Consider the following 14,733-nt stretch of genomic DNA (forward strand, 5'->3'; position numbering starts at 1 on the left):
ACTAGGACTGTCTTTGTCATATTAACCAGTCCATGTTAGTATAGGTTAGGTGCTAAATCTATTTTGACTGTGCCATTGACTAGATAGAAAGAACAGATTAGGCGACGCAGAAGAAGGCAGGCATAAAGAGAAAACAGACACTCTTTGAAGACCAGGCAGGCTGCCCTACAAGCCCAGGGGTCTCAGAGATAACTGGCTAGAGAAGCTGAGATGCTGAAGTGCCCTCTAAACAGACAGAACCTTCTCCTAGAGCCAGAAGCCGGTTCTGGCTACCCCCTTGTCATATCTTTATCATAGCAACACGAGATAACTAAGACAGCAGGACAGGTGGCTGTACAAGATGCAAAGGTGGGCCTTTTTTCATCTGGAGCAAAGAAGGAAATCAGATATTCAAGGAGAGAGCTAATCCACAGGACTGAGGACCCGCGTGAACCACAGACTTCTCAAGCTTGAGAGCAGAACTAGACGGTTCTGATCAGAAATTCGGTGAAAGGTGCCAAGCAGAGTGGTAAGAGGGGTAAAGCAAAATTCTACACCTTAACAAAGATCAGGCTTACCTCCCCGAGAATGACTTCTGGAACCCCAAGACTGGCCCTTAGACATTCTTCAAATCTAATATTGACCTGAGCTTCCCACAATGCTCACCTTTCATGCAAACAATCTGACTCAAACTCACTGCTGTCAAGTAGGAACTGACCGATACCTGACCATCCAGTGCGTTTTCCAGAGGCTGCAAACCTCATGGGAACAGGTTTTCCATCTTTTCTTCCTCCGAGCTTCCGGTGTATCTGAACTGCCAGAAAGGTGCCAACTTTAAATTAGATGCCAACAAGTTGAGTATGACTTCTAGTAACTCTAAGAACAGATCTGACCCCTGTCTTGTGCTGTCCTTACCATCTCTGGTCCACTTGAACAGCAGTCAGGTCAATAATGTGAGTCATTAACCCCCGAGCATTGTGTCCCTTCAGTTAATCAACCATGTCGTTGTTAGGTGCCATCGAGTCACCCATGACTCAAGCAATCCTATGAGCAACAGACCTGAACCCTGTTCTATCCTGCGCCATCCTCACCATGTCAGTCACGCTGAAGCCCATGCTGTAGTCATTTGTCAGGATTTGTCATCATTTAGCAAGATGGGCTCTTTCTCTGACTTTCTGCTTTCCACAGTGTGATATCGTTTTCAAAGAACTGATTCCTTCTGTCAACATGCCCAAAGTATATGAGACGACATTATGATTTTCCCCTCATCCTCACCCCCTTGCCCCACCCCCTCCCCTTTGTCCCCCAGCATGTTTCAGTAGTTATCCCATTAAATGTTGTGGCCCTACTACACAACTTTTCCATACTTGAGGGCTAAGCCTCAGTTGCCATACCTGCTAGTCTAAGTGTGCTCTGTTGTGCATGGGGTTTTTGAAGGCCTGCTATTTCAAAAGTGGATGGCCAGTCCTTCCTAGTCTGTCTTCATTTGAATGCTCAGAGTTAGAACAGTATCTGACAGACAAGCATTTTACAGAAAAGAGTAGATAAAAGATACTTCCCCAATTGTAGAAATAACCAGTAGACTCAGTGTCGTCCCCGCCCTACACATGTGTGCCTTGACCCACCTTTTTCCCTCCTCCACCAGCATTCCCTTCTACTCCCACCTACTCCATTCAACATCTATCTCCCCCTATCCAGCCCTTGATATAATGGTTTATATTTCAAGCTATCTGGGCTTCTGTGATTCTGAACGCCTCAAGCTGCTGCCACTTTCTTATGCTGTGGACACTATCTCTTGAGTTTAGGAGTCTCTAAGTCCAAATACCAGGCCCTAGTATTAGGGAAAGCTACCTATCTCAGACACTTCTGAGGAAAAGTCCTTTAGCTTGAACTTCTGCTCCAGGACTGACAGCTCAGTGCCTCTTCTCTTCCATTTATAGTACACTGTAGTCACAATGGAATAGTCTCCCAGGGGAAGGTGATGTGTCCTGCAGATCTGGTTTATAGTGTTGGTTTCTTGTCCCAAAGAATTTAAGGGCCTCTGCTTTGATCCACAGGCTTCCGGGAAACGTCAGGGTACCTGTGTTTTGTGGGGTGAAGCTGACTGTGCAAAGGCATTTGACTGTGTGGATTACAACAATCTGTGGCTGACTCTGAGAAGAATGGGAATCCCAGAACGCTTGATCGTGCTAATGAGAAACCCATACTTGGACCAGGAGGCAGTCCTCAGAACAGAGCAAGGAAGCACTGCATGGTTCAAAATTGGGAAGGGCGTGTGCCAGGGATGTGTCCTGTCTCCACACCTTATCATCATATCGAACCATCTCAATCCATTCTTGGCAGCTCTGTGTATAAAAGGTAGAAGGTCCCTCCACGGTTTTGGTCTGTTTTGCTTTGATGAAATTGAAAAACAGCAGTCAGAAGTATTTTACTTGTAGACTTCAGTGACGATGGTCACACACTTTGCTTTATGTCACTTTCTCCTTTCTGTCCCTTCTTGCCGGCTGGTTTTAATTTGGACTGTCTTTCTCTGAAAGTTCTCTCCTGTGTGTTGGCGTTCCAGGGCAGTGCACACGGTCTTTGGGGTTTCAGAGTTATCTGTTTAATCTCACATGGATGACTCTTGGAGGAAGTACAGCTCTCAGGCCAAGCATTCTCTATTAAAAGGGCTGAATTGTTGTTCAGAGATGACTTTGTATGAGAGTTCACCTGTTTGTCCTGTCTCCATGGGGCTTTTGAGGCTGTGAACTTCTGGAAGCCTGTCTTCATGGTATCTCTTAGTGGTTTTGAACCTCAAACCTTTCTGCTGCTAGTCGATCACTTAACCATTTGCACTGCCCACGGAATCTTTGATAAAATACATACAAAATTTGCCATTTTGATGTGTTCAGCCCAGAGGCATTCATTACATTCACCATATGGTGTAATCATCCCCACTATTTCCAAAATCTTTTCACCACTCCAAAGAGACACGCAGTACCCATTAAGCAATAAATCCCAAGTACCCTTGTTGCAGAATGTTGGGGAGGAAGGGAGTGCCTCTGGCCAGGACAGATCACCTAAGCGCCAGACAGGTGCAAGCCTCCCAACAGCCTTTAATACGGGGTAGAGAAAGCTCCCCTGTGTTTGGCTGTATCGACTTGAAAAAGCTCGCCACTTGGGAATACAGCTGCCGCATCTGTCGAGCTGGGACTGATTCACACAAGGCTGGGGTTCTCCTGATCAATTCGCATGTCCCACGTCTGTAAGCCCACCCTGTCCTGTCTTCCTGTGTATATAAGTGCAGTGCAGATCCCAATAAAATCGAGCTGGATTGACTCTCTGATCCTCTCCCAGAGTGGTGAATCTCCATCGTGCTTACTCCCATCAGGGTGTCGCTGTTAAGTTGCCGGTGAACTGACAGTGACATACCCCCTTTCTCAAGCCTCTCTTGAATTGGCTCTAACTCTTAGTGACCTTTCATAGAACAAAGTGAAACCCTGCCCAGTCCTGCACCATCGTCAGAGTCGCCTCACTTGAGCCCTTAGTTGCAGCCTCTGGTCAGTCCGTCTTGTGGAGGCTCTTCCTTGTTTGCACTCACCTTCTACATTCACCACCATGGCGTCCCTCTCCAGAGGCTGGTCCATCCTGATACTGTGTCCAAAGTATGGAGACAAAGTCTCAGCATCCTTACCTGGAAGGTGCATCCTGGCCCTACTTCCTCCAGATTTGTTTCTTCTTCTGGTAGTGCGTGGGGTAGTCCATGTTCTTATGCACCACAGTCCCCCGAAGGCATGAGTTCTTCAACGGTCTTCCTTCTTCACTGTCTGACTTTCCCGTGTGTAGGAAGTGATTGAGAATGCCATAGCTTGGATCACGCGTGCCTCGATCCCCAAGTACCATCCTTCTCCTATAGGACTGTAAATAGGTTCTTTTGAAAGAGTGTCCTCAGTCTCTGGTTACTACTAATTTCCTTGGTTTTCTAAAATTTTTCTGGCTCTACGTATATCATTTTGTTGTTGTTGTTAAGTGCCATTGAGTCATAAACGACTCATAGCGACCCTAGCAAAAGTCCTCAACACTTGTGTGACTTTCATCCTTTCTCCAGGTTCATAGGGTTTCCAGAGGCAAGCAAGCTATCACAGAAGTGGAGGCAACTCCTGCTTCCAAATATCGTATTTCTAAGGTTATATAACATGTTTCCTTTTGTTATTATTGTTGTTTAACGTGTTTCCTTTTGTTATTATTGTTGTTTACCATTGAATCAGAACCAACTCATAGCTGACATTAACTGACCTCATAGTAGGTTTTCAGAGAGGATTAATTGCACAGGAGGAGATTGCCTTCGTTTCTCCCACACAGCAGCTGATGGATTTGAATCATGTACCATTGGATTGGCAGACCAATCCCTTACCACTAAGCCACCTTAAGGATGCTCTGTTGGCTCAGTGGTAAGAAGTTTCACTGCCAACTGGAAGATACATGGTTCAAATCCACTAGCTGCTCTGTGAGAGAAAGATGGGCAGGCAGCTCCCCTGCAGTTTACTGCCTCTGAATTCCCCCTGGAGGGTCATCTCTGAGTCATTTCTGACCCCATGATACTTGGCAACAACAACAAGCCACCGTATTTCACTCTTGATGCTGTCAAGGTGCATTCATGTGGTGACATGAAATTTCTCTTTCATCTCTCTTTATAACTGATTAATATTACTTCATGAATATCTGTCACATTTTACTTATCCATTCACTTGGTGATGGAAACTCGGATTTTTTTCCCAGTCTTTTGGTTGTTGCCAGTTGGATGACCATTGAGTTGGGAATCAACCCATAGCTGGCCTTGTAGCAGTTTTCAGAGGCAATAAATCATACAGGAGAAGACTGCCCATTCTTCTCCTGTGGAGTAGCTGGAGGATTTGAACCGTGCTCCTTTGGGATTTCAGTGCAGCTTCTTACCACTAGGCCACCAGAGTGTATTGCAGTGAATATTGGTACACAGATCTATTCAGAGTTAAACTCTGAATCTTGTTTGAAATAATACTACCCACTCAGGTCACTGTGATCATTGAAGTAAATTCGATGTAACAAGATTGGTGGACAAGCTAAGTTTGGGGCTTTAGGCGGTTGATGTTTGAGACAGCACAGTACAGGGGAGACCAGTGTGCATTTCAGGGTTGTTCAAAACACATTTTTTGCTGGAATCTCTGTTCAGCATTCACCTCACTTTCAGAAAGAGGCAGTAGCCATCAGAGAAAACAACAGGTCATAGCCTGGATTTGACAACTGTCTGGCATGGGTTCTGTCCAGTTAACGCAATGTCCATGACCTTTGACACGTAGAACATTTACATCAGACAGGACCTGTTTTTGTGGGATTCTAACAGTTCAGCACCAGCGGGCACAGAGATATTCAAGCAGCTGGTTCTTCCTTTGCACATGGATACAGTCTCAGACCCAATGTCCCTCTGACATGTGGATAAAATCTCTTCACCTGTCTGTCCTGCTGTGATCAGGAGCCCTTATGGCATGGTGGTTAAAGCCTTCTGATTCCAGCCCAAAGGTTGGAAGTTTGAACCCTCTAGCCAGCCATTCTACAAGAGAAAGAGGAGACAATCTGGTCTGGTGGAGATCAGAGCCTTGAAAACTCTATGGGGAAGTTCCCCAGTGTTCTGCAGGATTGCTGTGAATCAGAATGGACTTGATTGCCACAGATGCCCTGATGTAGTGCGAAAATTAATAGGATATGTTCTTCTGACTTAAAAAAAAAACCAACACAGCAAAACAAATGGGGGAAGGGAAAGAACGATAATCCAATGAGTGTTGTTGTTCATTACCATCGACTTGAAACCATATCTGACCCTCCAGCAGGTTTTCAGAAGCTGTGAGTCACACAGGAGAAGATTGCCCATCTTACTCCCATGGATCCGCTGTTGGATTTGAACCGCTTGCCTTTGGGTTGACATCACAGTTCCATATCCACTATGCCACCAGGCTCTCTTATAAAGAGCTGTGCTTTGTAATTTATATCTCTGCAGCTCAGTGATGTACTATGTTTCCTAATGTTTAGGTTGCTAAATTATTTAAGAGTCTTTAATTTTTTTTTTTACTTTGCATTTGAACTAGACACATTCTCAAAATATAGATTTGAAAAAAAGGTATGTTGCTGACAGCCTGTAATCTGGGCCTGACACAGTTTCTTTGACCGTCCCTCTGACAGTTTCTGGCCATGTTAAGTCTTCTCTCTCACTCGGCAGGTATTCATTAAAGCCTTGTTCAGTGAATAAATGGGTTACCTGGGACCTGTTCTTACTGCTGATGGGACGCTCCACCACACAGGCCTCTTTCACAGCCGTTGTCATCTCGTGCACTGTCTTCTGGGTTCTGCATGTGTGTCAGAATAAAAATGTGCTCCCCAGGGCTCTCTCTCAGTGGCTGGCTTTGCTTAAGTAGATTGCCAGGCCTTTCTTCCAAGGTACTTTTCTTCGTGGTGGTGGTGTGTGTCATCAAGTCAACTACAACTCATAGTGGTCTTGTGAAGTATGGCTCTCAACATTGCCCTAAACCACCCTCACTGTCTCTAACACACCTGACCCCGCTGACCCAGTCACTGTCAATCTATCTCATCCAGAGTCTTCCTCTCCTGTACCTTTCCAAGCCTGACGTCCTTCTCCGAGGACTGGTCCCTCCAGCATGACGCCCTTCTCCGAGGACTGGTCCCTCCTGGCCACGTGTCCAAAGTATGAGAGCGTCAAATCCTTGTGTCAGAGGAGTAACTTGATTTCACCCTATCCAGGACAGACCTGTTCTCTTGGCAGTTTTCACCCTCTCCGGGACAGACCTGTTCTCTTGGCAGTCTGTGGGATGTGCAGTACTTTTCTCTAGTCTCACAGCTCGAAGGCATCAGTTCTTCCTTTTTAAAAAAATTGTGTTTTAAATTTTATACTGGTTTATTTGCAAAGTTAGTGTATATTGTTTTTCACACTGGATCTCTCCCATTTCCTTTACCCACCCCTCCCTCTATCATGTCACCCTATGATTACCTCCCCCCACACACCAATCTGCACCTCGCTGCTCCTACCTCCCCCCCTTGGATTCTCATATACTTTTTAAATAGTATCTATATTTCTGCAGGAACGGTCTTATACAGTATTTGCCCTTATGGGACTGATAAGTTCACCTATCATAACGCTCTCCAGTTGTTTTGTTGTTTTGGTTTTTTTACTGCCATCAAGTTGAGCATGACTCATAGCGACCCTATGAATAAAAGGCCTGAAGCCTTTCTATAACTATAATTCTTTATCAAAGTTCATAGAGTTTCCAGAGGCATGGTGTTTAGGAAGTGGATGCCACTCCTGCTTCCAAACTGGATACCAGCCCCAAACTGGTGACAACTGCCTTTTTGAACACAAGGCCAAATTCAGTCCGCTCATACCCAATTGTGAACGAAACCAAAAAAGAGCACATAGTCCATACCTAAGCTTCAACCAAAACAGGAAAACACACGTTTGTCGAATCCAGCTCCCTCCACCCCTCTTCCCAGAGTGGATGTTGTTGTGGTGGTTGTTGACTAGAAGAGAGGGAGCGAGGAGAACAGGAGCAGGCACTTTGGTTCTTCATACGGGTCTGCTTCACTGTCCAGGCGAGGAGTTGAGCCTGTCCAGCTCCGTGAATGCTTTGCTCTTGCAAAACTAACCTCACTGCCCTCTCGTCTGTCCCAAGTCATCGTGACCCCAGGAGAAGAACAGAACTTCCCTTTAGGGTTTCCAGGGCTATATTCTTTTTAATTAATTCATTTTGAAATTCTGATATGAGTAAAATTTTGCCAAGTGTACTGATGTCCCATGCAATCATTCACACACAGTTTGTTTTATAAGATGAATTACAGTAGTCACAATGTCGTCACCCTCTCCCCACTTCCTCCCTCTAGCTCTCATTTCCATTAACCCTGTTCTCTTACCCCTTGCTGCCATCTGGGCTGTATCTATGGGAAGGTACTATTTCAACCTTGTATAGTTGCTTATTCTAAGGCGTGAGTGCCCTCCTGATGTTACTGTACACCTTATAAACCTGTCTGTCTAGGGGAGCTCTGGTGGCCTAGTGGCAAAGAGCTGCAACTACAATCCCAGAGGCACACGGTTCGAATCTACCAGATGCTCTGCCGGGGAAGGAGGGACAATCTCCCCCTGTACCAGTCAGATCTGATTTGACGGTACACGCACACAAAAATAATAAAATAATAATAAAAAAAACCCTGTCTGTCGTTTAGCTAAAAGTAGAGCCATGAGGTAAGTTTTGCTTCAAATTCATGGAGTGATTAAGGCTCATAGATTCATGGTATTCACGTGTCCCTCTTGGACCAGTAAGCCTGGGCAAGGCTGTGAATCTCTACCAATACAGATTGGCACATCTTTGTCCCAAGAGGCAGATGGGTGTCAACCATTGACTGTTCTGGTTAGCAATGAAGTGTTTTAAACATTGTGTACCCAGGACTCCTGGTGCAAAGAGCAATTGATTTTCCAGACTCCCTCATAACCCAGACTGACTTCAGGCTTCTCGTCTGTGGTATCTATGATTCTGTTCAGTGTGGTTATGAAAGCTTATCAAGTATAAGGTCAATTTGAGAACGAGATGAAGCAAAGGGGACATTGACACAAAGCAGCGGAGTCACACTAGAACCACAGAGAAAGAAGTGCTCTCTGCGAAGAACATCGTGTCTCCCAGGGCCTCTGGGGACCGTGGCCCAGGGCACAATGGGATTCAGCAGTGAGTAAAAGCCACAATCTCAATGAGCTCTTGAGATCCGGCTCTGCCGGCGTTCGGCTCCGTCATCTCTTTAGCATTCACTCCAGGCAGTGAGTTGCCCCCCTCTGAAATCCCAAGTTGCTCCTTTAAAGATCTCTGATGGAATATTGGATGAGACGGCCTTTGACAATTCAGCTGTGAATCCGAGTGTGGAGCTCACTGGTTATTAACTTAATGTTTCAGTCGTCCGGCGAGGTTGGAATACAGATGAACCATCTGCATGAGGCGTATTCTGTCTTATTCCTGAGATTCCTTTTTGGGCATCTAAGCCTTTCTTTCCAATAGCAAGTGCATTAAAAGAACTAGTAGATGACAAGTTCGGTGTCAAGTGGCAGAAGCACCATGACAGCTGGCGATGTTGTACTTAATTACCTTGATATTGGTTCCAACTCATAGTGATTTCACGAACAATGGAACGAAACCCCTCCCAGTCCTCACCATCCTTGCCAGCCTGGCCGTGGTGAAGCCCATGTTGTACCCTCTGTGTCAGTCCGTCTTATCGGGGACCTTCCCCTCTTGCTCTCTGCTTTGCCAAGATGGGTACTTAGACTCGGTTTTGAGGAGTCATCTCTTCTCCAGTCACGTGTTGAATGTCTTCCAGCCTGGTGGACTCATCTTCCAGAACTACATCAGACAGTGTCCCCTTGCTACTCCTTAGTTTCTTACTGGCCACAGTTTTCAGAAGGAGGTTGGTCACGGGTTTTTCATCCTCATCCGTGTTAGTCTGGAAGTCGCACTGAAACCCGAGTAGCCCTGCTGATGTTTGATGTGCCAGTGACGTAATTTCTAGCATCACAGTAACATACAGATCTTCACAGTGTGACACACTGGCCGAAGGGCTGTTGTTAGGTGCCGTTGAGTTGCGTAGGACACATAACGACCCTTTGAACAGCAGATCCGACCCTGTCCTGTCCTGTGCCGTCCTCATCATCTCTGACACACTCGAGCCCATTTCAGCATCACTGCTCTCATCAGTCCTCATTGAAGGGCTTCCTCTTTTTTTACCGATCTTTCCAAATATGAGGTCCCTTTCCAAAAAATAACCCATCTAGCAAGATGCCCAAAGCAAGTGAGATGGATGGAGCTTCACCATCCTTGACAGAGGGGTTGTTGTTGTTGTTGTTATGTGCCATCGAGTTGCTTGCAACTCATAATGACCCTATGTACAAGAGCCCTAAGTGTTGTTCTATCCTGTGCCAACCTCGCTGTCTCAAACGCACTTATTCCCACCGCTCCAGTCACAGAATCGATCCATCTCATTGAGGGTCTTCCTCTCCTTCGCCGCCCCTCCACTCTGCCAAACATGATGTCCCTCTCCAAGGACCAGTCCCTCCTTGCAACATGCCCAAAATATGTCAGACGAAGCTTCAGAATCCTTGACTCCAGGGAACACTCTGGCTTCACCCTCTCCATGACAAACCTGTTTGTTCTCCTAGCAGTCCATGGTATATTCAGCACTCTTCTCCAGCACCACAGCTCAAAGGCATCAATTCTCTTTCTGTCAACCCTATTTACTGTCCAACTCTCTGATGTATAGCACATAATTGCAAAGACTATAGCCCGGATCAGGCGCACCTTAGTCTCCAGCCTGACATCGTTGCTCTTCAGTACTCTTGAGGGTCCCTCACAGCCGACTTTCCCAATGCAGTTCATCTCCTGATTTCCTGGCTGCTGTTACCAAGAGTTGACTGCGGAACCAAGTAAATTAAAACTCTTAACTATCTCAATCTCTTCACCATCCATACTGATGCTGCCAATTGGCCCAGTGGTGAGAATCTTTGTTTTCTTGATGTTTAGCTTCAGTCCATATAGGAGACTGTAGTCCTTGATCTTCTAGTGACTGTAAAAGGTCGCTCTGGTCAAGACCCATAGCCATTGCCCATGATAAGTATGAAGTTCAAGGCTGCGTGCTTCTGTAAAGTCTGGAGTGCCCCCTCTGTGTCAGACACTCAGTTTCCTTGACTGGTTAGCTATGGGTTCACTCTACAGATAGGCTGTGTCTACCTTTTGGAAGCAAGGTCATGGGCAGCCTCGAGTCACATGTCTCATCTAGCAAGACCAGAAGAAAGGGACCCACTGACCAACTTAGGGACACTCACATTTCTTTTTTTTAAAAAAAAAATATTTTTTAAATGATGATTTGTGTGAAAGTTTACAAAGAAATTATCTTTTTATTCACTCATTTATTCAGTTATCATTCTCATTTATTCCTTCTTCCTCCATTCCCTCAAGCATGCCCTGTGTCACCTTGTTAGTTGCATTGATTCGTAAAGTCTTACTGTCCACTCTTTCCAGAATTATCTTCCCTTCACCTGCCCCAATGCCATGTTCCTTATCTGGCCATCTCTTCCTCTTCTCCCTGCCACGTTCCCCTCCCACCGCCCTGTAATCCTCTTAATTTCATAAGGGGTCTTAGACTGCACTTGTCTCGTTGTAACTGAGTTAATCCACTTAGCATGATGTCCTGTAGACTCATTCATGTTTAAAATGTTTCTCAAGATCCTCGTTGTCTGTCCATCCTGCGTAGTACTCCACTGTGTGCATGTACCACAGTTTTTCTGTTTATTTGTTTGGGGTTTCTTTATTAGCTTTTTTTTTTATTCCGCAGTCCTTCATTTATATTCTGTTTTGTTTATTTATATTGTGGGTTTGTTTTCTTTCCTGTCTGACCATCATTCCACTCACTACTTTCATGAAAGCATACAAGCCGCTCCGTCACACCTCATACCCTGAGATTCCCCCTTTTAGATGGCCAGTTCTGACTTGCCCATCATTATTGAACCAGTCCTCTGAGGAAACAAGCATGTGCCTTTTGTTGAAGGATCCTCTGTTCAACCTCAAAACTCGGAGCATCTGCATCCTTCAGCATCGCCCAGTCCAGAGCAAACCATCAGGTTGCACCAATCGGCCCTGCTTCACAGCCCGGATCATCTTATCTTCATCTGGTTGCGTCCTGGTCATCTCACCCCCAGCCATTTCTGGACTAGGAAAATGGGTATCAGCTGCGCACTCAGGAGTCCACACTTCTCCCTGCATTCCAGAAGCCATTTGTTTGTTGATGAACACTTCAATCTCTTTGCTATTTTAATAATACAGCAAACATTCAGAGAAGAACTAGCCACCAATTCTAATTAAATTATTTCACAAAATAGAAAAAGATGGAAGACCCCCAGACTCATTCCATGAAGCAAGCATAACACTAATACCAAAGCCAAGCAAAGACATCACCAAAAAAGAAAACTACAGATCAGTATCCCTCATGAACATAGATGCAAAAATCCTTACCAGAATCCTAAGCCTTTGGGAAGTTCATGTCATATTCAATATTCTTCGTCAATACCACAATTCAAAGACATCAATTCTTCTTTGGTCTTCTTTATTCACTAACTGACGTTTCCATGCAGGAGACAATTGAAATACCATGGCTTGGATCAAGTACACTTAGTTTTTAAAGTGCTATCTTTGTTCTTGAGCACTTTAAAGAGGCCCTTGATTTGCCTATTTCCGTTTGTCATGTGATTTCTGGACAGCTGTTGCTTTTTGTAAATTTGTGAAGCTGTCTGCTCTGCTCTGTTGCAGCTGTGCTAGCTAACTAGACATTGGTTCACTCATTGCTTCCTCCACCTGAGAAGAACATGTAAGCACTGACGAGTCACCTGGGTCATTTACTTGCCCGTCTATTCGGTGCATTATGGCACCACCTCAGCTGTATGGAGTTGTAAGATCTTTGGGATGGGAGCTGAGAGAGCTGAGCGTCTGAGTTCATTGACTCACTGAGTTGTATTTCAATCTGAGCCTCAGTTTTCTTTTCTGTCAGTATGAGAACAATAGACTTGTCGATCCTGGTGTAACATCTGAGAGTCTAAGACAATATCTTATAGTTATGATACTATATCTCCATTCCAGTATCACAGTTCCTAATTCCACAGGCTGGAAATAGAATGATTGAATTTTGTATTTACAGTAATTTATTTATTGCAAATACTTTTTCTAAAAGACACAAAAGATAGCTTTACACATGAATCTCAACTGATGGGGTGCACAGGAATTAGACTGACTGTATTTGTGGGAGAAATTGTTGGAGAAGCTCAATATTGGCAGTCAAAACTAGACCAGGGACAGACTGTGGATCAGATCATCAATTGCTCATATCCAAGTTCAAATTGAGGTACAAGAAAATTAAAGTTAAGTCCACAGTAACCCAGATAAAATATTGAATCAATTCCATTTGAATTCCATGATCATCTTAAGACTAGGACAGGTTTTGTTGGGTTTTTTCCTACTAGTTTATTTACAAAATCCTAATACAAATTCGAACAAATTATTTCAATTTTTCTCACCCCCCCCCACACATCCATTAAGTCAATCCAATGATTAATTCCGCCTCCCCCTGCACATCCACATCCCTCTGCATCCAGACTTTCCCACCCCTTCTGGATCCTTATACTCATTCTACAACAATGGTTTTATACAATATTTATCCTTGTGGGACTGAGTTAGTTCACTCAGTATAATGTTCTCCAGTCCCTCCCAAGTTAGGTAATAATTTACAAAGTTATTGCTTCTGCGTGCTGCATAGTATTCCATTGTGTGAATGTACCATAATTTCTCAATCCATTTGTCTGTGGTTGGACATTTGGGCTGTTTCCATGTTCTTTCAATGGGGAATAATGCTGCTATGAACATTGGTGTACAAATCTCAGTTTGTACATCAGGTCGCATATTCTAAGGGTATATTCCACGTAGTGGAATAGCTGGGTCATAGGGAACTTCTATGTTCAGCTTTTTGAGAAAACACCAAACTGCCTTCCAGAATGGTTGTACCATTTTACAGTCCCACCAACAATGTATAAGAGTTCCTTTCTCGCCACATCTTCTCCAACATCTATTACTTACTGCTCAGCAAACTTTTCCACTGTTACTGAAGTGAGATGGTACTCCATTGTGGTTTTGATTTGCATCTCTCTTATTGCCAGTGATTTGGAACATTTCTTCATGTTTCTGTTTGCCATTCGAATATCTTCCTCTGTGAAAATTCTTTCCATGTCTTTTTCCCATTCTGTAATTGGGTTATCAGTCTTTTTCTTGTGTAGGCCCAGGAGTATTCTGTAAACTTTTGTTATAAGACCATTGTCTGAGATGGTATTACCAAATGTTTGTTCCCAGTCTGTAGGTTTTCTTTTCACCCTGTTGGAAAAAGTTTTTGATGTGCATAGAAATTTAATCTTTAGAAGGCCCCATGCATCAATTTTATCCTCTTTAGATTGTGCGTTTCTGGTTGTATTTGCCAGTCTCTTTATACCTTGCACTAGTGCTTTTAAGCTTGATCCCACTTTGTCTCTTAAGAACGTTACAGTTTTGGGCTTTACTCCCAGGTCTCTGTTCCACCTTGAATTGATTTTTGTGTATGGTGTGAGATGTATGTAGGTCCTGTACTTTTTCAGTATTCTGGAGAGGTCCCTGACAGCAGATTTTCCCAGTGCAATTCATCTTTTGATTTCCTAGCTGGTATTCAATTGTATGCTGAGCAAATTATCTAAGAAGCTGGACTCGATGAGGAGGAGTGTGGCATCAGGATTGGAGGGAGACTCGTCAATAACCTGCATTATGCAGATGATACAACCTTGCTTGCTGAGAGTGAGGAGGGCATGAAGTACTTTTTGCAGAAGATCAAGGAACACAACGTTTGGTATGGATTGCATCTCAATGTTAGGAAAACAAACATTCTTACCACTAGACTGTTAGGCAGCATCATGATGGATGGTGAAGATATTGACACTGTCAACATCTTCATCTTGCTTGGATCCACAATTAACACCCTTGGTACCAAGAGTCAGGAAATAACACACATTGTTGTTGTTGTTGTTGTTGTTGTTGTTGTTGTTATTATGTGCTGTTGAGTCACTTGTGACTCATAGCGACCCTATGTACAACAGCCCTAAACCCTGCTCTATCCTGTGCCAATCTCACTGCCTCC

The 14,733-nt window shown here is 44.3% G+C and overlaps 1 protein-coding gene across 2 annotated transcripts in view; it reads left to right on the forward strand.

Moving 5' to 3' along the window:
- The window catches only part of STK32B (serine/threonine kinase 32B), a 572,207-nt gene that overhangs the window by 312,547 nt on the left and 244,927 nt on the right, over nt 1-14,733 (forward strand). The window lies entirely within an intron of this gene.

This window comes from Elephantulus edwardii, unplaced genomic scaffold, assembly GCF_000299155.1.
Source record: "Elephantulus edwardii isolate Elephantulus edwardi_28Jun2011 unplaced genomic scaffold, EleEdw1.0 scaffold00129, whole genome shotgun sequence".
Classification (NCBI taxonomy): domain Eukaryota; kingdom Metazoa; phylum Chordata; class Mammalia; order Macroscelidea; family Macroscelididae; genus Elephantulus; species Elephantulus edwardii.